The sequence below is a fragment of the Dermacentor andersoni genome, chromosome 9, assembly GCF_023375885.2.
Source record: "Dermacentor andersoni chromosome 9, qqDerAnde1_hic_scaffold, whole genome shotgun sequence".
Classification (NCBI taxonomy): domain Eukaryota; kingdom Metazoa; phylum Arthropoda; class Arachnida; order Ixodida; family Ixodidae; genus Dermacentor; species Dermacentor andersoni.
Genome location: NC_092822.1, coordinates 78,201,127 through 78,225,908, shown reverse-complemented (window position 1 = coordinate 78,225,908; position 24,782 = coordinate 78,201,127). Strand labels below are relative to the sequence as shown.

Below are 24,782 nucleotides of genomic sequence, written 5' to 3'. Positions count from 1 at the left end.
AGGAGTCCACTTTTTTAAGTCGATGTGAGTTCTATAGAGTGAAGGAACATTCTATAACACGGTGCTAAAAATAGCGAGATTGTCGTATTTTCTTCTCACGTTGTTTCTTACTGGTAAATTTTGTCACGTTGATGTCCTTTCTAACATAATATCGCTTCTTAAAGGAAGTTCGTCGGTTTCCCCGCTCCGCAGTAATGTGGGTATATAGAGGGCCCATATGCGAGGTACAAGCCGTTTAATGAATGCAGGTTCAGATACAGTGCATCTGGGAAATACCAGAACTTTAGTTACGCGTTGTCCTCCCACTGTTTCTATTTACTGTCCTCTTGTTCGCAAATTCACATCTTCCTTGCGGCTTGGCCGATACAAAAATGTAATACATAACCTTTCACATACTAACATGCTGATGAATTCCAGGTTCTACCACGTGGAGTTTGCTTAGCGGATCAGTAAAAGACGGCTCTCTGTCCATGCCCGGCAAGTGGCCGCCTCTTATGTGAAAAATAACACGTTCTTCAACCTTGGTCGACCAAGTCCTGTTTTTAGCTAAAAGTAACTCGGCAAACATACCCATTGCACACCTCAAACTTGTTCCAGAGTCTGACGTGTTTCTGGTCATCTCCAAGGTTCGAGGCACTCGACACATCGTTCGCTTCGAAAGCGCCGCCTCGCGCCAGTCTCTCTCTCCATCACGGTGCACAGAGGCAGGCCTTGAGTTGAACTTACAATACATAATGTGCAAGTTAAGATACCGCGATGCTCTGCTCTTGGGCGAAAGACAATCGATGGAAACTGTCCGACCTAACGACACACTACTCTATCGCACAAGGATAGAACTTATAATGAGAAGAAAAAACGCGGACTACAGATGCATGGAAATTTCTTTGCGACATTTCTTGTGTGTCAGACAATACTGGGAATTGGAGCGCGTTTAATTTGGTGTTGTTAAATGAAAAACAAGCAGCGCAGCAATATGTCTACAGCTGCTACATTTTTTTTTACTTCACCAATGTCTCCTCTGGCTGAGAATAGCGAGTTCGAACAGATCTCCTAAGTGAGGACTCAGAAAAAAATCAACGTGGGAAAAATGCATTTTAAAGCTTGTGCACTTGCATATAGGTGCCCATTAAAGCACCCAGGTGGTCGAAGTTAATCCAAAGTCTTTTGCTGTGCCATAACTTATAACCTACGGTGCTCAATTCGGGAACATAAACTGCAAACTGTAATATACTATATACAGGGTGTTTCAGGAAACAATACTAAAATTTTTTTAAAGTTGCCTGTGGGAGATATGGTAGATAGTTCAATCCTAGTTTATGAGTCGGTCTACTCGAAACGGCGGACACTACTCTCACAAAAAATTGAAATGCAAAATAAACTAATTTACAAGAATTCGCTAATTAACGTTTTAACTAATTACACCCACATTGCTATCCACAAATTCTAGCAGTGGACTTCACAAGGCGGATCTATTTGGAACGAATTCTCAGGACGACACCAGTTTCGAGATATAAGTTCCCGAACTGTGCGGAGAAATGCATTGGCGTTCCAGTTGTGTGCTTCAGTGCATGAAAGAACGCTTTGTCAACAAATGAACTGGAACGCCAATGCATTTCCCCGCAAAGTCTGCTAATTTATGTCTCTAAACTGGTATGGTATGGTATGGTATGGTATGGTATGGTATGGTAAAACTTTAATGAAGTCCTGCAGGTCGTTAGTCCTCACGTAGCGGGCCGCTCCCACGTGGGAACCGGAAGGCCGAGCCTCTCGGCCGCATCGTGGACCTGCTGGACAGCCCAGAGTTGGTCAGCCAGAGGAGGGCTGCAGAGAACCGCCTCCCATCTGGCTGAGCTGTTATCGATGATAGAGTGTGACCGGGCACACCGCCAGAGCATGTGGTCTAATGTGGCTATTTCTCCACAATCGTGGCAGGTAGCAGTGGTGTAAGTATCCGGATAGATGTTATGTAAGAGCGACGGATTGGGATAGGTATTCGTTTGTAGTAGACGGAGCGTTAATGATATTGGAAATCCGTTCCATGTGGAGCCACCTTGCGAACTCCACGGCTAGAATTTGTACTGCAATATGGGTCATAATGTGATTAGTTAGAAATTTAATTAGTGAATTTCTATTAATGAGTGGATTTTGCATCTCATGTTTTTTGCAAGTATTGTCCGCCGCTTCGAGTAGACCAGCTCATGAACTAAAATTGTGATATCTGCCACACGCAACTTCTAAAGATTTTTTAAAGTGTTCGCTGAAACACCCTGTATATGCAGGGTGTCCAACGTAACTTTAGACAAAGCTTAAAAATATGCGAACGCCACATAGCTGGACAGAACCAAGGTAATGTTGTTTGCCGTCGCTTGGAGATATTAAGATTATTTTTTTATTCTACCTAATTACATAAAATGTCCTAATTAATTAATCAACTTCTCAAATATTATAACTAAATGAATAATGTCAATGAGAAAATTGTAGAGCAACATGAAGAACTTCCGATACAACTTCCTGTTCCTCAATACGTTCTACATGAAAGTGTTTTTCCGAGCGTGAAATATGTAGAACATATTGAGGAACAGAAAGTTCTATCGGAAGTTCTTCATGTTGCTCTACAATTTTCTCGTTGGCACTTTTAATCTAATTATAATGTTTGAGAAGTTGATTAACTAATTATATATAATTATCTAATTAGGTGGAATGACGGAATCAAAAATAAATTGAGTATCTACAAGCGACGGTAAACAACGTTTCCATTGTTCTGTCCAGCTACGTGGTATTTGCATATTTTTAATGTTTGGCTAAAATTACGTGGGACACCCTGTGTATCATATATATAATCATATCATAAGAGGCCAACAAACATTGACACCAAGGAAAACACAGGGGAAATTACTTCTACTTACTATGTAAGTACACGTAATGTGCCCTACTATAGGTTCTCCTTGGTGTGAATGTTTGTTGGCTTCTGATCATATGATAATTGTACTACTGTTTGTACCTACTGATGAAAATAAATTCATCTAGAATTAAAAATCGGGCTCCTTGGTTAACCCCCTTTGTTTCGTATATATATACGCACCACTGCTAATACAATGTCTGCCAAAGCCACGAAATGCTTGGTCGCCAGCGGATGGTACGCCGAAGAACGATTGAGGGGTTGCTGTACACATAGAAATGATAATGTTAAGAAACGCCCTTACGAAAACTACGATAAAAGCGTAACGATAATGAACAAATACCAAATAATACCACATAATTACAGCACTCGATAAGAGAGACACTGTTCGGGCGTATTTATGGCTAGAAGGGAGGATTTCGTGGCTGCCTCTTTACTCCCACCAAAATCCAAGAAGCTCAGAAGGAAAATCTAACGAAAGACGAACTTTCTGAGGCCTTATAGAAGTCTCAGGAGAAGGAGACTCGCGAGAAGGAACGAGCTCAAATCATGTAGGAACTTAACATGTGACCTTCGGTTCCCGTATAGAGGGTAAACAACCTTGGCAAAAGAAAGAATAACAGAAGTTTATCGCTGGCAGTTGCGTCTACAAAGGTGCTGCCACGAGAACAATTTTCTTTTGCGACAGCGGAACCTCCGACTTCTCCTCCATCTCTGCGAGATCATAGCGCCTAAGAACGTCTTCTCCTTCCGGTCCCTACAGCTTCCATTCGGAACGCGGAATTCTTATACCGGCCTCGGCCAGTTCCGGAACGATAGCTGAATGAGGCCAGTTCCTCATATTTAGCAATTCTTACGGCCGGCGTTCTTCCTTTTCACCCACTGACACGGAATTGCGCGTCAGCGGGAGATTTCGCGGTCCCAAAATGCAAACACTTTGGCGAAAAACCCTAGTGCCAAGGTCTTCGGCCTTCATTCAGTGTCGAGCACCGACTTCCACTTCCGCCGAATTCCTCTCTCAAAGCTCGTTTCCGTGTGCTGCCGTCGAACGTAGGAGCCACCTTGACTTCCAGCCCGCGTCGTTCCCACGCGTCGGCACTCCCGGAACAAGACGACTCGTCGCAGGATGTGAGATCATATACCTTCCGCGTCTACGGCTGGCGGAAGCGAAAACTGCCTGCTCGGGGAAAGGAGAATTGCGCCCAAACGCACGAGAGACAAGATCGAGCGCGAAATCAAAAATCTCCACGACGTCCTTGAAATGAAATCAACCACCGGCGTAGAGGAGAACGCTTTCTCGCAACTATTTCCCGGGCACGTTTCCTTGTCCTTCGAAAACGCTGCGTAAGAAAGAACGAAAGAAAAAAAAGAGAGGGAGAAAAATTTGAAACTGCAAACAGCCAGAGGGAAGCCAATAACAACGGTTCTGACCTTGCGAGCATTGCGACCGTCCCTGAGCTAAGGGCACGCGGAGGGGGTGCCGGGGGGGGGGGGGCGGAGAGAAAAAGTAATTCCGCAACAGTAGGGGGTGCGGGCGACGACGTAACCTCGTCGTAACGCCAAAGCACCCTACGCGCTTTCTTCCGTACATTCAGCTTTCCCGGGACCCTCCGCGCCGTCGCAGCAAGGTTTACTCAAGCTCCCTTCACGTTCTTCCGGCGTCTATGCCGGAGTCCCGCAAAACGTGTACGCGACCGCGTGCGAAAGAAAACATTTAAAAAGGGAGCAGCGGGAGCGAAGGAAAAGTGGGCCTCCCCACTCCCCACGAATACCGTGCGGAATGAAAAGGCCTCCCTGCCGGCGTCCACAACGCGCTTAATGTTAGGCGCGCAGGTATGAGAGTGAGTGGGTGCGGAGAGAGCTTAGAAGGGAGGGTGACCGTGGAGCAAGGTTACGCGGACTCGACCGAGTGGTTGGGTAACTTCTCGGAACTCTCCCCTCAGCTACCGTAACGCCGTGTTACCACTGGATAAAGAAACTATGCGAAAAGCGACAAAGAAGCTCCCAGCCGGAGCCCAGTCTTACTTCCCCGGCTTTCCCTACCTCTCCACATACTTTGGGCGACAGGGGAGTGAATCTGTGGGAACGGCGACCGGCCGCATGCAAAGCAGACACTTCCAGGTGTCGTGTTCACCTGCCTCATGCCGACCGCCGCTGGCAGAGAAGCCGAATTTGATGAGTTCCGTACCGAAAGTGCGTGGTGTCTCTGTATACATGCTGCGAGAAGAATAGGATATTGAGAGGCAAGTCGACTAGGAGTGACGCTCGATGTTCCTGTATGTGCAAGATTTAGGCGTTTCAACTTTCCTGCTCGCTTCTATTGGTAATGCTTTCGTAATCAAGAATTCTAGTGCGCAATTTATGCTGTCATGTTCACAGCGGGCCTTTTTTCTCGCTGCGAATTTATTTTCGTTCCCTCTTGACTTCCTCCTGTAGGCAAATTTTGGAGATTTTTATGTAGTCACACATAACGCAATACAATTAAAAATAGACACGGGCGCTATAAACGCTTTTATTTATTTATTTACAAAACGCGATGCACTTTGAGACACGCTCAGAGTAGTTGAATAGGTGTTTTACACTGATGAAAACATGTCACTAGAAATAATCATCGCCACCTGAAGAAGGCAAACTGAGGCGCCTGACTTGTTATTCACCACCCATAGAGACTTGCGTCATCCTGGAGCAAGTCTGTTATGCACGCAAGCTAAAGGGCCTACCTGTCACCTTCCTAACTACTAGCTCAATTACAAAACGTAACCAAGGCCTACATCTAAGGCCATTGTAAGGAATGTATCGTGGTGAGCTGCATCATCGCGTCATGAAGAAACCAACACGTTCACCGAATTCAGGAAATGCGTAAATTTTGTATCTCGTTTTACCATAACTGATACAGCAGCCTGCGTGTGTTCATATATAAGACCATGCAAGAAAATATGTGCAGATATTGAGCCAATAACCTTAACTGCAGGATTACACCTTGTCTACTTAGAGATCTGCGAGTCCCCTACACCACGTATTTTAGCCAGTAAGTGATGCAATAATTGACATTACTGTAAAGGCACAACAGCAGCTTCTCGCACGCGCGTGTAATTCGTTTTGGCGGACATCAGAACTGGGTGATAACAGAAATCAGCTTCTTACTTGCTCGATTTGATGGGATAACAATTTTTCTGTACATACTGAAAGTGGGGCATTCAAGCATTGCAGTCTACAAGGCACGATTATAGTAGTAGCATGGACTTACAAATATCAAAAGGTCGTTCAAGAAACTTGTTGGAAATGAATCATGCTCTACCATTCCATCTCTCTGACTTGGTGATGCGGGAAAGTGGACTGCAGAAATAAAATTCATATTTTTTGACAAAAAAAAGAACCTCGAATATAGAGTCAAGCAAGGAAAATTTTTTTTAATTTTAAATGCAGTAAACAAAGGTTCTATGCCAACTAGGTTTAAATTTAAGCGTTTAAAAAGCCTTATAAGAGTGATAAATATTGTGATTGTCAAATTTTCTGAACAATTTTAAGTGAAGAAATAATAACATGGAATTGCACACTTTTTGGTCATATAAGAAATGAGGGAGCTACGTAAAATGTCTCTGACCGTGGTTCAAATCATAGAACACATTTTGGTTTGCAGCCACATCAGTAGATGGAAATGTTCCCAAGGCACCGCAGATAACTTAATTGAGGCAAATAGGACAGACAAATTTACAGATGAAACCTAGTGAGCCTTTGGAAAAAAATGAGTGCAATTTTCACTATATCTTCATTTATCGGAAGGTTGCTTGATGTAACGCGAGAGCTTAGCATTATTTTATTATAATCCTTTGGAGAGTGACCGATGTCTGTACACACCAAAAAAAAGATTGCTTGATGAGCAAGATCATCATTCTGACTTTCGTTTTTATGGTCCACTGCTGGACGAAATGATTTCCCTACGATTTCCGCTTACTAATGAACGCAATCTTCGGTGACATCAAAGTCTAGGCCTTACAGCCTGTCACGTATCTTCACAGGCACACAGAAAAGCAAAATCATCGCGGTAAAGGAACATAATTGGTGAGTAGATCCAGTGCTGACAGAACGGTGAAATGGCAGGATAGTTCGGTACGACTGACAAGCTCTAAGTTATTAAAAGTTGAAATCGACATTCTTAGGTACAGCGACAGGGTGCCGTGGCAAGCCAGCGGTGAGCGTCATCAAAGTCGCTAATGATCTCTGTGCAAATATATGCTGACAATTTTTTGACACTGCTACTTTAGGAAATAAATATAATTCAAAATACTTGCGGGCCCTTCGGAGAGCGCTCTCAACAACGGACGCTGTTCTTGGCGTCTGGCTATAGGCTACTACATTGATGCAAACATTTCAAGGACGTTTCTGCATTTTTTCCAGAAAATACGTCTACGAAAAAAGAAAAGATGCGTACTGACTCAAACAAGTGTACCGAGTTTAATGAGCCATCTCGAGCTTAAATTATAAGTAGTTTATTTTACTTACTGAACTTTAGTTAAGGCTTAACTATCATTAACGAGTGTGGTGCTTTGGGTACGCTTGACTAAGTGTTGTACAACATTTCTTCTGGAAGAGGAGGCATGCAGCTTACCCACATGTCTTTCCTTACCTTTTCACTTTCGGTACCCTGAACTACCTGCCCACTATAGAATCTCCAAATATATTTCCTCTTTTCAGTGACGAAAACCGCTCTAGCGTAGCAAGAAGAAAGAACAAGGAAAGTTCCCCCATTTTTTGCCAACCACAGCCTCTGACTAGCATGTTTTTTTTTTTGAATAAAGCGGGCACCAACCCCTGCTAAATCAAGCGCTTTTCGTTGTTTTTCGTTGCGTAGTCTAGAAAAGAAAAAACTGCAAGCGAAATAACAAAATTAAAAATGCGTACTCGATAACAAACGGAGAAGGGCTATATGACCCACACGACAAAGATCACACACACCCACAAAAAAAAAAAGAAACCTATTGTCGCGGCCCACATAGTGAATTTAGGACGGGACGCGGGAATTCACACAATCGCAACGTGGACGACCTCTCGCAGACAGCGTTGCGTGTTCTCCACGACTCCAAAAAATGGAATCGGGAGGTTTAGTCGTGTAGGCAACACGCGAAAGTTTTCCGGCTTTTATTATATCTCTGCGCAGTCCTTTCGCCCACGTGGATTCCAAAACGTTTTTGATTGCCTAACATTATTTTAATACCACAAGCTATAGCACTGCAAGGTCCCGGGATGGCCCGAAAGCGGGCCCGGCCGGGCTGGTTAAAGCGACATTTGGAGTATCCAGGCTACTATCCAGTTCCGTTTACTGAGGAACGTATAAGTCCGAGTTTCCAGCACATGTGGGAGCTTTGCGTAGATCCAACGCATTGTGCGCAATGCAAAAGTGACAAGTTGGAAAAACTGGCTGTGGATTACATTGGCAAAAAGTAATAAAAAAGAGAGTTGCACTTTTCTTAACCTTTTGTTCCAAAACGTGGTCTAACTTTTTTTTTTGTTGCTACAAAAACAAGCTTGCTTGTCACGCTCAGCTCCGAAATGCTCCTGGTACGGTCCGACTGCTACTAATTTTGGGGAGTGCACTATTTTATCACTTTCTAAGTAACATTATTCTATTGAAATTCCGTCATTTTACCAATGTTTATTTATTCTACCGCATATCTGGTTGCTTTAGCGTAACCACAGTACACGTCGATGACTCCCACCTGCATAGAATTCGCCGTGTTCTTCATGGACCTTAAAATGATGCACCAGAATTTCCTTCATCGTCTGCCTAGCAGGGTTGATATGGCCGTGCATATCCCGCCTTAATTGTTTTCGTGCCCAAGTTAGATTAGGCGGGTTTGAAGTTTCAGCTACTTTTGCACCTAATATAACTTAAGGCCTTGCAGCAGGAACTATTTACTTCAGCCATTTTATTGCGATAGCCCTTAGGACACCCAAGCTGCGCTGGCGCCGCAGCTGTCGTGCTGTCAGGGCATCGACGTGCACGAAGGGCCTGCGCATGCAAGATTACACGGAGTGAGTTTAGCTGCAAAATCGTCGAAGCCAAGCCATCCCTCACACAGTGCGTAAGACCGCGGGTAGCTGGCAGGCGCTCCATTTTGTTCCGCACCGTGTCACAAGATTAATCACAGTCACGCTACGCTCAATGAGATCTCCCTGTAGCCGGACAGCGTTCTGACTTCCGCAACTGGCCTGGACATTTTGCTCTCGCAGATTAGCCTACTGACCGAGCAGCACGTCTGCGACGATGAAGCTAAATCTTGCTCGTCCAGACGCTGAAAGCTTTCCCAGTTTTCCGTCAGTCTCGTTCCGTACACCATTGGGATGCAATGCCGGTAATACCATTGCGGACATTTCTCAAGCGACAACGTAGTGGTATGGGAGGTGTTTTCCAGGGTACATTTGACACGGCACAGCAGCGGCGCAAGTTCACCCGTTTCGAACCGTCGTGTCCCTACGCCTACTGTAAGAACACCGTGCGAAGAGCTAGAGCGCAGCGCTAGACCTCGTAGTTGTCGTCAGTGCTACGCGACGGGCGATGACTGCCACTTACATTACAAGCGCGTATAATTCCTGGGGTTTGCAACATTGAGGTACCCCGGCCTCACTCCGCATACGAGAGTGTTAAATGAAATGCCTTGCCAAAACCTTTCCGCCCAGGTTTTAGTTGTGTCGGCCTTCTCATGTTTCAGGAACACGCGCCCTGTCAAAAAAAGAAAAAAAGACTTCTGTAATCTTCTGTTGTCACTGCATGCAGTTTAATTCTAATGTCTTGACACGCACCACGTAAGCGAAGACAGTTTTAAGGCATTGCCTGTGTTCCTCCTGCGGGCCTGGACAGGGCACATTCATATGTTCACGGGCTGATGCTTGGACATTCCACACGGGCTGAGGCCAGACTTCATACGGTAGGCCGGTGCCGGGTCGAAAAATTCCGCTCACACAGCGCCTTGCTCCAAGCACTCTCGCGCGAGTTAATTGAAGCATGTGAAATAATGACAAGTCTTGAGTCAGTAGCTCATCAAACGTGCTGCGCACGTCTCAGCCATGCTTCTTTTTTATTATCAAAGACGTTCAACTTGGATCGCATCCGCTTTTCAGAGGCCGTTCATTTCCTTTTGTTTGAGTTTTTTCGACACTTGTAGTCTACATCGGATGACGCAGTGCAATAATCAAGTGGAAAAAACCCGGATTTAGTATGAGCAAAAAGTTAGCCACTGCTAGGGACAGTCTATTACGCGGTCGCGATGACCGCCTGGATTCCGCGTCTTGATGATGTGCCGGGCCGGCACGTTGTCGCTTTAATGATAAACAATTTGCCGAAAATGGGCAGTTTTATAGCATCCAATCATTCCTTCACAAAAGCTTCGCTTGAAATAGATTACTGAATGGGCGTCACATCTGCATAATTCCTTTACAATTTCATCATCATAGAGATCACCTTCCTGTATGCTTCAGGACTAAGTTATATTGATTAGTATTTCTGGTACAAGCGGGAGCCATGGTTATTTTTGTGATGTAGAAATTAATCTTTTCGTGAGAAAGCTCAGCGAACGAAGCTTCGGGCTGGCCTAGAAACAGTTGAAGTGATGACATTTAAAAGTGTTTATTCGACCAAGCGGGCAGTGGCCGTGGGAGTTGCTATAAGTATGAAAATAAGGAGCCGGTAGCTTCAGCGATCAGCAACGAAGAAAGCTACGACAAGACGTCCAATCTTGTGTAACGACGCAAGGAAGGGAGTGCTTCCTGTCAAATTGTCACCCGCTTGCAAATCTCGTCGTCGACAAGCCCCGACGTGTCGGGCGCAGGTGTTCTTGAGTGGCGACAGGGTCATCTGTCGCGCTCTTAACGAAGCCGGCGTGTGGGCTGCCAAGGGAGACGAAAAATAAGACGAGACCTCATTGGCGACGTCGTTGTCCCTTCTTCATCACGGAAGCCTTCCAGACAATGTCGTCAAGCAATATAAGTGCTTTTCCGTGAACGCTACCTCCGTCATTTTGCAACCACCTGCGCTTCTGATAACACGGGCCCAAGTATTCGGCTTTTCAAGTACCATAATTTACACGTAAACATAGGGCACACATAGGAAATAGGACATTAATACTAAAATAGCAAAAACGAAAATTTGGGAAAGGCATCAGAGCATTCAAGTACCACTGCAGCAGCGAAAGTCAAAACGCCGCATCTATAGTTAAGTTTCCAAATTTTCCGCCGTAATAGCCTGCCAACCACATCACTGGTGTGGATAACGCTCGTGTATTTAGTCCTTGCGTGGACTTTTTATTTAAATCATAGCAGAGTAGCCTTTTTTATTTTTTAACGTATCTCTCTCATCCCCCTCCCCCCTTTGAGTTACGTTAATTCTGCATAGCATACATCCATAGGACACTTCCACTTCCATTACTTGCGCTTAATGAATTAAATAAAAAAAAACGATAAATTACGCGAAATATCAATGTTTCATTAGTCATATCAGTCATACACGAAATGCGAAGGTTGTGGGATCGCTCCCCACCTGCGGCAAGTTGTTTATTCATCCACTTTAATTTCCATTAATTGATAGTTTCTTTGTTTCATTTATTAGGCACAAGTAATTTCCCCTGTGTTGTCCTTGGTGTCAGTGTTTGTTGGCTTCTTATGATATGACTCATAAAAAGTGAGCCCTTCGGTTAACCCCCTTTCTTCTCGTTTATTACATAACGAGGGTCCCCAATCTGGCAACATTAATGCCTTGAGGTAGGATGTGTGGGTTTATTGACCGGTTGCCTTCACCCAAAAAGATCACGTTACGTGACGCCTGCGTCAGAAAGGATGTTCCACATCCGCCGCCAAGGTCTGTGAGTGGTGGCGCTGGCTAACACTCCCAGGGTTCTACTAGGAAACATGAATACCGAAGAAAGTGGATGGGGAAACGGCGCCGCTGTAGCTCAATTGGTAGAGCATTGCACGTGAAATGCGAAGGTTGTGGGATCGGTTCCCACCTGCGGCAAGTTGTTTTTTCATGCCCTTTTATTTCCATTGATTTATCGCTTCTTTATTTCATTTGTTAAGCAGAAGTAATTTCCCCTATGTTGTCCATGGTGTCATGTTGTTGGCTTCTTGTAATATGACTAATAAAAATCGGGCCCCTCCGTTAACCCCCTTTCTTCTCGTGTACGCGTTAAAGGTGCATTAATATGCCGAACAAAACTGAATTTTCTCCTGAATAGCCCATCCTGCCCCGTTCCGAAAGGAATAAAAGATAGCTGCCGCCCATCACTCAGGCACTGGCTACTCGCACCTGCTGGACAGCATGGGTTTATTTGCGTATAATAAAGCTTTCTGCGTGGCCGTGTAACATTTTCAAGCACTTTCGGCACGTTTACGACCTCGTTCTGTCAACTCTTCATTGCTGAGAATTGCATCATTATTTAAGCTTCCGTTGCATGCCGCCGCGATTTTCGACCAGCCACCGCAAGCTATGTAAGAGAAGGCGGACCAATCGCAGACGCCGGCACCATCCGCTTCGTCCGGTTATCTATATTCAGTGCAGTGGCTCGGTCCCATCGAATCCCTCCCCGCGCGAGCGTGATCCTCGCCTATATTGTCAGCCATTTAGATAAGACAAGCGGCATCAGTGTAGGCAATGTTATTCGTTTTTCAAGCAGACAGAAGTGACCTCCTATGAACGAGGAGAGCGTTTGATTGGTCTGCTGAGGCAACCATACGGGTCACCGCGTGATGCTTGCGTCGGCGGTTACGCAAATTTGACGTCAGGAGATTGGAATAAAAACATGTCGGAATAGTTTTACGTTATAGGACCCTTGTTCGCGTTGTTTCTGGTTTTAAAGCAGTTCGTATACCACTTTTTCGTACCAGAGTAGATTATAGTAGATAAATTTTTGGTTAGGCACATAATAATCTCGCAGCCATTATCAGCATTGGTGCATCGGAATTTGGGCTTCAAGTCCACAGCATTAATTTAGCTTCGAGTATCGTCCAGTGTTCACAGATTTATTTCCTGGAGCACGATTTTATTTGCGCTGACTCCGTTCTGCGTTCAAACGTGCTTTCGTTCGAAAAAAAAAAAAACGAAAATCGGCGCGTCGGCTCTAACATATGCTACGACACGAGCAATTATACTTCGCCTACGGCTGTTCGTTATAAATAAATCATTAAGGGATTCAGAAAGGAATACGCACGAGCGGGCATTTCTATCACTTGTGTGAGACAAAAAGAATCAAGGAGTAGACGCAGAGGGCGGGAATCCACATTGGAATGCAGTAAATTTGAATTGCAATCCCCACCTATGTTCAAACACAATCTATTCAGCGGGCATAACAGAGTCATTGCTCCCACAAGGTGGAAAAGGCGTCAACATTAACGTCAGGTGATCGGTACACAATCGCAAGAAGATTGGATTGAAGTGTAAGTGTTTCGTATAGTGTGGTGTGGTTGTTGAAAGATAATTGACAAAATCACGTGACAGTCACTCTGAAGACATCTGCATCCCTCCCGCGCTACGACGATGGGATCTATGAATAAGCTTTGATAACCCAGACACGAAAAAAATATCTTGACAACGGCGCCATATCAGACTTACGATTATTAGTTCAAACCGGAAAGTGAATTGGTTAATAAGGGCTAATATGTGATCCGGTTTATTACAGGCAGGCTGTGGGAGCCGAAGTGCAAGAAGACAAGATAGTAAGCATAACCAGGATGAAAAAGGTCGCGTGCTCTGGCCATCGGGTAAGAGAAGGCCTAAACAAGTTTAAGTGACAATTAAAAAATATTCGCACAATTTCGCTAACTCTGTCTCACACGCAATTTGAACAACATAAAATGCCTCCGATCGGCCCACGAAGACTTTCCCGCCCTTTACCCATGCAAAGCGCCATTTCATTTCCTTTGTCTTTGCGATTGTCACGCAGAGCGATTTTGTGAGTTTGGACAGAAATCGGGGGAGGGGCTCGTTCACGAAGACAGGCTGCTTAGAAGATAAACCAATCTCTTCCTCGCTGAACCTTGCTTTTCATCCATTTTCAATCACTGCATCTCGTTTCGTAAGGCGGCGAAATGGGTTGAGAATGTCTTGACCAGCATCAGGATTCCGTAGTGGAACATAATGACAGAGGCCTATTTCTTGCTCAATTATTGGCACGCCAAGCACTTCTCCAACTTTCTCACCATGCGTCCTTAACGTCCTCTTTTTGCAAGCAAGCAATGTCTTTCAGTTTGATATCCTTATTTCTGGAATATTGGTCCTATGTTGTTATCTTCAGTATTGCAACGTTGCATCTGTAGGTAAAGAATCAATAGCAATATGCCGACGCAAACCCACGTGCTCAGCTTTTAATTTCGCATGCTGTGTTATCTATACACCGCAAATTATGCAAAAGCTGGTCTAAAAATTAGTTATTTAAAGAAGCCATCTCTACATGACCTGCGTAAGGCAAGGCATACTTATTTTTTCCGCCTTTGTGTTTTTAGTCTTCGCGTTGAAATTACATTCGGGACTTCTCATTTCTCACTTTAAGTTAAGAGCCTCACTTCGAAATCCTAGAAAATATACTGCGAAGCCTCAGTGTGCGCAAAGTAATTTGCTATATTAGCTTTTTTACAAGCCTCTTTCGATTTTGGTTTAAAAAACGTGCATGTGTCGTGACGTCATGTCATCTAAGCAGGTGACCTAGAAGCAGAACGCCATAGTTTGGCCCACTACCGTCAGCGCTCGGTTGTCTGCTGTGCTGCTAATCCGGCCACGTGAAGAGGAGCACCGTAGCAGACGGCCGACCGATCTTGAGCAAGTACCAAAACTTAACGATGTCCTGTGGTCACGTGTCAGCCTACTGCGTCATGATGACACGACAAACATGCCTCCTGGGAAATGAAACTGAAACTGCTTCCTAGAAAATTTATTATACTAAGTCACGTTGGCCGCACTAGGTCTTGCCAGTATTTGTTCAAGGGTTTGCAGGTCTAGGGCGTACACTTAGGGCACAAAAATTAGAACTCTAAACTGTCACGTGAGTAAGTCTTTTAAGCAGTAAACTTTCTATTCTACTATTCTGCTTTCCTAGGCTTCGACGTTCTCGGTAGGCAAATAGGAGGCCAGTTGGCACATGTTAGCATAACCTTGTGCGATTCTTCAGCAATATTCGTTTCATGAAAGGGTACTTTTTAAGAAGAAGGAGCTATACTGGAAGTTGCATGCTGTTCAGGTTGGAGATGCGGGTCGGAAAACTGCCCACCGAATACTTGACGCACCACTGCATCGAGCGATAAGCTGTAGAGTGGAAGACAGAAAGCCAGTCAGATCGCTGGCAATCCTTATGATGCTATTGTCAGGTACAGCATTCGAAAGACATAGTATTCCTAATGAAAATCACACCCAGGGCAGCGTATCCATACACGCAATTTCATTTTACCAAGCGAAAAAAAAAACATTTTATCACTTGCTCGCTTAACGGAACAATGAAACATTCTTGTGATGCATTGCAATATGTTATTTGATTGCAATTAGGCGCGAGTATGAAAAAAAGATATATTTCTTTCGCCAGCATTTTGTATGTTTCATCCTGGTATTTTGTTAACTGAAGGAACTGTACCTGCTAGTTTATCTATGAATTCGCTGAGGCTGACATGCGTGTGCGTCGTTGTTTGCGTATGTGTGCGTTCTATCGCTAATTATACGCCGTCTTACTGACGTAGCCTCTTATCATAGCTGTAGCGAATAACTCCAAGTAATTACACAGATACAGTATTAGAAATGTTTAAAGTTTAAGTGCCCATCTCGCCCAACAAGCGAAAGTAAACCTCATGCAACCATAGGGTCGACAAGAGAAATGGAACGTTTAAGAATGTCGATCCTACTGTAGTTTTCAGAGAATCTGTCATATGTCAAATCTCGCCTTTATGAAAGGATACTTTGAACAACCACTCACGCGCTCACGCACAACTATCGAGTGCGCTTGCCAATCGGGACGACACGTTGAAATTAGGATCCACCAGAAAAGTATTGGCTCGACTCGATACGCTACTCCCGCACTCGCTCTCGCCCACGATAGACCTCTGCTCCACATCTTGCGGAAACAAATGAACTCTCCGACAGCAGACGGTGGCACGACGCCGATTAAAGCTAGGGGCTCGTCTGGGCTAGGCTTGGCTTTTTCGGAGACTCAGATGAGTAGGCGACGCCGGCGCCACCGCCTCCAGGCTGGGTCCCGGTCAAGCACCCAGCGTGCACGCACGGTCCATGTGGGCGACCGGCGCGGCGCGCAGGTATACTGCTAGCTCTTTATGAAAAGGCCGTTGGTGCGGCCCCTGCGTCCTTCTGCGCAGCGGAGTTGACTGCGCGTGTCTCGTTGTCGCCCACGTATACGAATCGCTGCCGGTCAGTGCCACCGAAAGCGGCGCGGCGCCTACGAGAATTACCGCGGTCGCGTCGGGAGCGGTCGGCCAACACTTCGCCGCCAGAAGGCTGTACACACACAACGCGATAAGCTGCGCCAGCTGACGGTACCGGTCGCCGGCATCGGCGAGGCGAGGTGCGCTAATCGACGCCTCTAGCAGAGCCATCTTGGCCGGCGGCTCCTTTGCGCTCGTGGAAGCAAGAAAGATCACTGCGCGTGTTGTCCTATGATTAGACTCACGCTGTTCTCGGAGACGATTCGTTTCTCCGCCACCTGATCGCGCTCCCGCCTCCCCTTTAATAAAAACGCGTTGCGTGGGACGATCACTTCTTCGGCCGTATGAGCGATGGCGAATGCAGTGTTATGGAGGGCTGATCACGTCGTCTTGGGGGTCATTATACGGGCGCTCCGATCCCTATTGAGATAGGAAGGAGCGCCGTGCGAGGTAGATGTTGGAGCGATATCTTCAGAACGATGAACGCCACTGTGGAAATTGGACTTCAGTACAAGCATTTATGATGACAATAAAGTTATAAAAGTTGCGCGCTTATGGGTGGCGGTATATCTCGTGTCTAACACCCTGGAGGAGGTCGAACGCAGTTTTGTTTTCCTTTCTTTCATATTTTTTGTTGTGGGAAAGAAACCCGGCTACACAAATACAGATGGCACAATAACTGCACGAAAAAAACTTTATTAGCTATCACTGACTTGTGTTAGATGTTTCGGTGCTCACCACATGGTCTTATTATTACATATTTTCCAACTGCGGCTTCTTTCATCGCGGCCGTAAGTCGAACTTGCTGTCCTGCATCGTATTTTTTACAACAACAACATTAAGGGTAAGCGTGTAAACAAGCACCATGAAGGGTGTAAACCAGCACTTTTCAGGGCGCGAGGATGTTTCTGTGCCGTCTTGTTATCGATACCACCAGAGAGTAATTTGGCGCAAGGTTTCAGGTGTTCCACTCAAAAGAACTTAACATAGACAACATCGAACCTTGATATCACTAGACAAGCCCCACTGATAATCACGACATGCTATAAACATGAGATCGGAATCGAATGAATTGAAACAATTTCAAAGGCATGCGATGGGTCTATGGGCTATGAATGCAGTCATACATTGAGAAACGTTAAGAAAGCATGATGCTTGCCCATGTGTTGGGGCCAATAATACAGAGAACTACGAACATGCGCTCAGGATGTGTACATAGCCGTGTGCTGTTCGGCAGGGACACTTCCCTTAGAATAAATGAATGTTGACATAAAAGCCGCAGTTCCACACGGAAGGAGAAAATTCAATAGCGATGGCGAAATATTACACGAATGCGCGAAGTAAGCTTCGTCAATTGATAGGCCGTATGCATTGCAGTGCACATTGGCCTACAATCTAAACAAACATGTTATAACGCGCGCACAAGTGATCGTGGGCAGACCACAGTCAATGACCGCAAACACTCGCTCTCAAAACGCTGGCGTTATCAAGAGCAGTAACACTTCTTTTGGGCCTAGTTGGTACATAGTTGGTCAAGAGCGCCGGCCGCAGAAAGCGATCGCTACGCGCTGCCTCTCACTACACCATTTCAACCATGCTGCGTCTCCGAAACGCAGAATACGTGAGCTCCAACACTATAGGCACAGTTAAAGACAGAGCGCATTCTGCTCCACGTCAGCTCGCTCACACGCGTGACGCGCGGGCTGCGTATGTGCTCAGCCACGGCCGGGCGAGAGGAGGAGACGAGCGCTCTGCTGCCCCAGCGCACATTCGATCAGGTGCCCTTTCCAAATTGGGCGAGTGGGAAGACGCCGCGCGTGAAACTGCCATACTTCTAAGCTGAGCCTCGATTGCCTGCCCTCGCAGCCGCAGCATGCGGCGCACGGTCTGCTCACTGGTATCCTACTTGAAGTTATGCCGAACATAACGAGTACGGCGACGGCGAAGATTCGATTGGAGTGTGAATATAATTGCTATACAAACAAAATATGTGTCGGGTCTCGCATAATTCGGTGGAGCATGCGTACCGATCAAACAACGAGAACGTGTAACAATAATGTTTATTACCAACTTCCACATTTCGAATGTTGTTTGTAACTCAGTGTATTCATCCGAACCTCCTGCACAGGTCGCCTTTTAAGGGGCGTATACCCACCTGTGTTCTTTGTGCGAATTGCCAAAGATGGTAGTGCGCATGTATGTCTTCACAACAACATCACTCATACGGGTGTTGGTCGCTTAACACTAAGCGGAAATAAGGAATTAGACTGAAACTATGCAATACAAATAATCAGCGAGCCATCCGCGGATCACTTAAATTTAGGGCACTGCACGTGTATGTTTCACGGCAAGGAACGAATCCTCAGGAAATAATGTTCTGCGAACTCACATCCTACAACCTGTATTTGTCTTCAGACGTCGTACCTATTTTTTGCCTTCGAATTTCCTTCGTGCAGAGCAGCAAGCAAGAGTAGTCCCCTGAGGACAGGATCTGCCTTTTTAACAATAAAGTTTTTTTTTCTTCCCCATCAATGATTACTCACGTAAAACAAGAGTAAGATACCGCTACGCATTCACATGCGCACGCTATCCGTAACATATGGATACTGCAGTCGTAACAGATGTGCATAGATTTAACGATCGGCAGTGAACAGGGTGTCAATTAAAACATTATAGGTTGTCATACTGCGCTAATATTCGGGCTGAACTAGATAGTTTTTGAATAAGAAAGACACTCTTGTCGGAAACCACCCTAATAGGTCAATGCCCACTGTGTTTAGTTGCTCACCACGACGTCGCATGTTCGGTGCCTGCCGCAATGATCCCGTTCCGAAGGGGGTGATGCGTAAAAGCACTCGTGTTCCCTGCATTGGGTGCACCTTAAAGTACCTCACGCAGCGAAAATCAACTCTAACTTCTCCACTACTGCGTGACTCGTAATGAGGTCGCCAGAATTTATGTCAAATGTCGTCGGGTAGGAGAAGACTGCTTTCTACGGGGTCAGTACGCAGGCCCCCGAACCTTCCTGCGTAGGCAGGTGCCGCTGCGAAGCGTAGGAACGTCGGGAGCAGCGGTCAAGCACACCGTCCACTCGGCTTCGCGCGTTCGCCTTGCCTCCTATATATTTGTCTGCATGAAGACAGCTTCCGTGGGCGCAACGTGTACAGGCGCGACCCCCTAATTTGAGCCGCCTTCGCACGGCTGTTACGGATTGCGCGCGGCGTGGGCTGACAAAGAGAAGGGCGCGCCGCTCACGTTACGGAGGGTGGTGTCCGGAACGCAAGTCACGGTGCTAAATAAAACCCTTTAGTCAATTTTGTCGCCTACATATTACCAGGTTCTTCCCTTTCTACAGAAGAACCCATTGATACCGCCTCTGCCGTATCCTTTCATTCACGAATTCTTTGGTGAGATCACAACGAACATGCGGGAAACTATCGACTCATCTTCTGAGAAACATGGCGTGTACCACGTTTAACTCCTGTTTAGCGAGTATTAGAGATTTGTGGTGCTAACCAGCAGAACAGGTAGAGTGTGGTTGAACGCGAGCGCAGGAGGCCTACGGCTTTTGAGAAATCTGTCGATTCTCTGAAGCAGATGAGCGAAAAAAAAAAAAAAACAATGCCTTAGGAATGATTGCGGCAGACATAATGGCGAGCGCATAAATCTCGTAGCTCACTGCTAACACAAAGTAAGAGGACAGAGAACGAAAAAGAGCTTTGGCACTTTAGCTCAGTTGTAACTAGTCTACTATATAAAAATAAAATACCGGGAGCAGAACTCCGCACATGAACATCAGCAGTTAGATGACAGGACAGTCGAAAGTTGTCTTGACGGGCTAGGAGTGATGAAGTATACGAAGTCATTAACTGAGTAACCCAAAGAAAGACGAAAGAATAGCCCCACGAGCGAATGAAGCCAGTTACATGCATAATCAATGCCTCATCAAAACGCAGTTAGATCTGCGCTAACGCGTGCTTAAAGACAATGCTACTTGTTAAATAAAACGCAATGCGTAGAACTTAGACATTTTGCTCGTTCCACAGTAGTACGCGGTTGATGATTGCAGCTTGTTTCCACTAGTGAAAACATGCACTGACTGTATGAAATGAGGCAAACATCTCAATCGCAGAATTTTTCGATGGACGCTTATTTAGACAGAGGACGACAAAAATTTACACAGATGAACTGAAAAGGTACGCTGTGCACAAATGCCTCACAAATCGTTAAATGCGTAGGAAGGAAATCGGTGATTTTCTTCCGTTTTTATCGTCACACATGTGCATATAACATTCTTCACTGTTTTTGTGCCGTACGTGATATACGTTTGAGCAAAAGTAAAGAGGTCCATTCGAAATAACGTGGTACAGCTTGCCAATCGAATCTACGGAAATTCAATGCAATGCACAAAACTCCGTCAACAATCCGCAGAAAACATTTGTAGGTGAGGCACACGCTAGCACCAGTTTAAGAGTGGTCTCGTGCAGAGGTACCGTACATAAAAGTGAGCACTTACATCATCGTACGACCGAAAGATATCACTGCGCAGAAAACGTTTCAGGGCCAATAACCACCGTGCCCTTAACCATGACGCCCACGCTAGAATGTAAGAGCGGACCATACACATCCCAATGTGGTTTGGTACACTGCGTACGCAAAATACGCAGTGAAAGCGGACGCCCAAGAATATCCCACTCTTTCGCGACTTCTACATTCTTAACCTTTTGCAGTCGGGTGTGGGAGAACAGGGACCGAATTGAAAAGCTTTTCGTTTGTAAGTGTTCTTTATCACCGGCTGGCCGGCTCCGCTAATGATGTACGTCCAACATCAGGAGTGGCACACCGTAAAACTATTCCTTTATATATTCTAATTGGCTGAAACTTTATCGTACGAAAATCATAACGTGAGAGCTTCTTGTGAATGTGGGCTTAGTCATAGAGACACTTAAATACGTTTAAAACAATGTTGCCCTTGGAAAACCGTAGGAGGCGGCCTACACGTACCTAACAAGCGTGACCTCCTACCCCCTATACTACCCCGCGCAGCTCGTTCAAAACTTTTTTCTCTTACTGACCTCTCTAGTATTTTTTTTCCTTTATTGTTCTTAGCCGGTGCTGAGGTAGCCGCGGCAAATAGAAATTTATCCAAGCGCTGACCAGGCATTATGCTGTTGTGAACAAAAAGTCCAGTTTGTAGGGTTACGAGGGCTGCGTTTAATCAGAACAACTATCAGTTAAAGTGGTTAACTTAAAGCACTCTTCTTGCTTCTTGGCTATCCATAGACCAAAAAAGAGCAAGGTACTTAAGTAGGTAAGCTTTGTTTACAGCACATCTAAGGAGTTTGTTTTGATTTTAGCAATGGATGTGGTCATTACGCCATAGCTAGGAACATTTCTTCGTGATCTGCAAAAAGATGTAATTACAATCCCAAAGTTTTTGCACACGTGAGTGCGGCTCATGTCTGTTTATTTGCTCAAATATAATTTTATCGCATAACGGATTATCGCATATCAATGCTTCCATGCGTCCTGTTTAATAAGTTAAAAGGCCGAATAAAATGAAATTGAAATATTTACGAAAACAGTTCAATAACGGCGAACTCGTTACAGTAGCGTTATAGTGCTATAGTGTTATAGTTATATCGTTTTGTGCATAATCAAAGTGCAGTCATCGTAGTACATTTACCGTTTCTCCAATAAATACGATAACAAGATACCGTCACGAGCGAGATAACTCCAATAGAGCGATTATCATGTAATGCGGGCACCGAAGCGTTTCAGATCGCCCACGCCACGCACCACACGCGGGCAGTGCATTAAAACGCCGACGTACGGAATCGGCCACTAATGGCCTGCCTGCGCGAGATGCAGCGGTGAAGATAGCAACGGAGAAGCATTCGGCGGAAGCCACGCCGGTCGAGGACCTCTGGCGGGTGCGTAGGAAGAGTGAGTAGGAGGCCTATCTTTATGCCCTAGTAATAACAGCCACTTCTCGCGGAAAGAAATAACTAGGATTCGGAGTGTTGAGAAGTCGCAGGGCGAAGTGAAAATCAACGACGCATGAGAAATAGGAGGCACGGATAAAAAAAAAAAAAAGACACTGAGTAGTCTCTGACCCATTCGGCGTCATATTACTCGCCATGCTCTTGCATCTGGGTTTTCGAATGATAAAAGTGATCCGACCTCGTTAGGATATTTTGTTTTTCTTGTTTCTCGGGACTGGTTATGTAGAGTATGATAAGCAAGGCAGTGCGAATATCTTGCGCCATATGTCTCAGTAAATTTCTCAAACCTACTTTTTCACGGAATTATGTGCTATCACTGCTTGGCAAAGCGGAAAGTCGCGGTATCAATTAGCTAAGAACGCGAGAAAATGCGAGACTGACCCTATAATCCTAATGGACGTTGGTCATGTCGAGTTATGTGGCGTCTCACTGCTGGACAGACCGGCCCCTTTCGTTAAATGCGGGCTTGTAATTTTTGTTCAGACGGCTATTTAATAATCTACAAAACTTTCGGGCGTATTGTTTCCCGAATACAGGAAAGAGAGATAGACTCAGTGTACCTGATGCGGGCCCCGTCACCGGTGCAGTTTTGTCTAAATGGGAAAAGTCGGACAGTGACTAATACGAGTTCGTCAATACTAAGATGGCAAATTGTCTATTAGCTGCCCTCGCTGCCGTCAAACCGATAAGCGCGTGGCCACACAACACAAGCCATGCCCTTGCTGTACGTTGCTGTAAGTATTATAGGTCGTCAAGCCGCCTCAACCACTGTCAGCATGCAAGACAAAAACACCCACCCGCCGAGATGTCTAACCGACACCACATAACGCACGCTCTTGTCCCAATCTGGAAGGCCGGTTTGGACCCCTAGCTGTGAACGCGCCTCAGTGGCGTTTAATGTGGGCTTCGAGCCCAGTTTCTGTGTGTGTGTGTGTGTGTGTGTGTGTGTGTGTGTGTGTGCGTGCGTGCGTGCGTGCGTGCGTGCGTGCGTGCGTGTGTGCTTACCCATACTGAATACTCTAATTAACAAGGACAAACTGATAATAGTTGAACGACTACGCCATGCCTATTTTAACGAGTGCCCTATAAAGGGTTATGCTCGGCCAAGGTTTCAAGTGGTTGAGCCATATGCACACCATGTTTTAAAGTATGGCGGTTTAAATACAGGCAACTGAAGCTCTTATCGCAAATGCTCGAAAGAAACAGCGTCACTCGAAATCCGGGGTCGAATTCACAAAGATTTTTGTTCGTAAGTGTCGTTCGCCATTGGCCGGCCGCATTTGTTAATGATATGTCCAGCATCACCATTGGCTAGCATCGGCTTTTATGAAATGTTTTGGCGTAAGAACTTTTTGTGAATGCGGGCCCCGTTTTTGAACGGACAAAGTTGGACAAGCCTGTTGTCTTTATTTCATTTGTATACACCAATATTGAAGATCAAGATTCGGCAGCTTGCACGTCGTAGAACATGAAACTGACAGGAAGCCCTGAGGCCAATAGTTGGGTGTAAAGACGTTCGTGCCACCACAAACTCACATCGGCCTCCTATTCAGCACGCATAATCTTACCGAAAGCATCTTACGAGTGCTATCATATTTTTTTTGCGTTCTGAAAGATGATGTTCTGTGTCTTCATAGGCGACTTGACAAAAGCAGACATAGCCTACCGGTGTATTGCTTCCAATTTCCTTGTACGAAACAGCGGCATTGTGGGCCCATTATTCGACTAAGACAAAGGGAGGTAGTAGCCCGCGCAGCCTACCGGCACCAGCGTCTCCTTAAACGTTGATGCCAAACAAACAACGATACGCGACGCTGAGCGACGCTGTGTGTGTGCGAATCAAACTTTTCCCACGACACTGAGAGCAGGGATGGTGTCCAATTTATGGTGGCAGGTGCCGGCAGCAACTCCCCTAAAGTGTTTTTCACGAACTTCATGCCGTGCATAGGGCACAGGTGTATATGAGCTGGAGCGCACGAAACACTGCGCTGTACGCCTTTCGGCGCCGTTCCGCGCGCGCATGGAAGCAGGGCCAAGGAGGGGCCGTTGTTTCTTCTCGGTTCTCGCTTTCTGAAAGGAAGTGGGAAACGACTGTGCCTCTGTCACCTGCTGCCGCTGGAGCACGGCGCAGCCGACAAAGGGGGCTCAGCTCGTGTGAGGCCCAGGAAACCGTGGGAACCCATTGTCTCAGTGCGCGGGGCCATTGTCGTGGAAGTCGTCCGGTGCGCGGTAATTTTCCTGCGCGACGCCAGAGGCTGACGAATGTGCGCCACTTCCCTCCTGTCGTCGGTTGTCGCGAAGAAGGTGAAGTTACACACGAAATTGTGATGTTCGGTGTTGTCATATCTTGAGCTCCTTTTTCCTGCGTCAACATTAGGCAGCGATAGCAAGGGCGGAAATCCCTAAAAAATTAAGATGCAAACGCAGCAATTCTCCCATTGTGAGCCTGCTAAACCGGTACTTGTTTCTTT

At 45.8% G+C, this 24,782-nt stretch overlaps 1 protein-coding gene and 1 non-coding gene across 2 annotated transcripts in view; both read left to right on the top strand.

Moving 5' to 3' along the window:
• Positions 1 to 24,782, top strand: part of LOC129384105 (calcium-activated chloride channel regulator 1-like) — a 548,714-nt gene that overhangs the window by 29,577 nt on the left and 494,355 nt on the right. The window lies entirely within an intron of this gene.
• TRNAS-UGA (transfer RNA serine (anticodon UGA)) lies at positions 11,834 to 11,906 on the top strand. Its single transcript has one exon. It is a non-coding gene; the product is annotated as a tRNA-Ser (tRNA).